Source organism: Anser brachyrhynchus (genome assembly GCF_964034855.1).
Source record: "Anser brachyrhynchus genome assembly, chromosome: 5".
Taxonomy (NCBI): domain Eukaryota; kingdom Metazoa; phylum Chordata; class Aves; order Anseriformes; family Anatidae; genus Anser; species Anser brachyrhynchus.
Genome location: NC_137699.1, coordinates 26,244,486 through 26,245,623, shown reverse-complemented (window position 1 = coordinate 26,245,623; position 1,138 = coordinate 26,244,486).

The window sequence follows — 1,138 nt, the reverse complement described above, 5'->3', positions numbered from 1 at the left end:
AAACAAAATTGTTGGAATGTGATTAAGTGCTTGTTTCAGTAGTTTCTACATCCATTTACTTGTAGTTTTATGAGATAATTTCAGGTAGCTACAGAGATACTTAACTCTCTCCATTGACTGTGCACAAAAATATCCGTTTCAAAACCTGCAAAGATCAAACAATTCCTACGTTAGTTATGTTAGCTGCAGAAAAACCACCACCTCTGATGCTGATTTCCTGCTTGAAAAACCATAAGCTAATTGCAGAACAAAAGCTACGTTTTGAGAGGTCCTCCGCTTAGAGCAGTTACTGTGTTAAAGCCTATCTGATGCAGAACGGCTTGCAAGTCTTTTGCACGTTCTGTGAAGAAGATAATCTGGTTGTCGTATGCTGTTAATGCTGCTGGATGTGATGATATAGCATGAAGCAAAGCAAGCTCCATCCTTTAGTGTTAAATCTTTCAGTTTCAACTGCTCCAAAGAGCATTTGGGTAAAGAGTAGGCAGCTGCTTTTTTTTTTCAGTCAACTGTCATCTTTAACAACTCACTTTCCACCTGCTGATTTTTGAAAAGTTAAAATCCTTCCCACTCTCTTCAAGTCAGTTACCAAGCTTCAAACACATGGTGCTAGGATAACTGCTTTTACATGACTGACAAGGAAAAAAAGCAACATGCAGAGAGCAACAGGTAACTTGTGGTATTTAGAAGACTTTATTTATTATTTACTTACTGTTAGGTGATGACTCCTTGTTACTTACTCATTTTTCAAAGCCAAATGTTCAGTGTATTTAATGTCCAAATTAAACATTTTTTTCCTTAATTAAAATGATGAAGATTAATTAATGAAAATAGCTCAGACTTTAACACCTAAAAAATACATTTTCAGAAAACTGCTTTGTTATCTTAGGTATGCAGTTTTTAACAGTATTTGGGCTATGCAGTGTTCAGTGCTCCTATGTCTGTGACATTGGTGAGAATATCATTTCTGAAATATGACAGGATGCCCATAAACGCAGGGCTTCTAAACATCCACATTTAAGGGCTCTGAATCTAATCCCCAGGAATTTTCCTTCATGCCAGGGCTGGAAGTCAGTTGTGTTGCTTTTCCACCAGCCCCTCCTCTTCTATGTGTGTTTGCAGCTTTTCTGTGTGTGAAAGG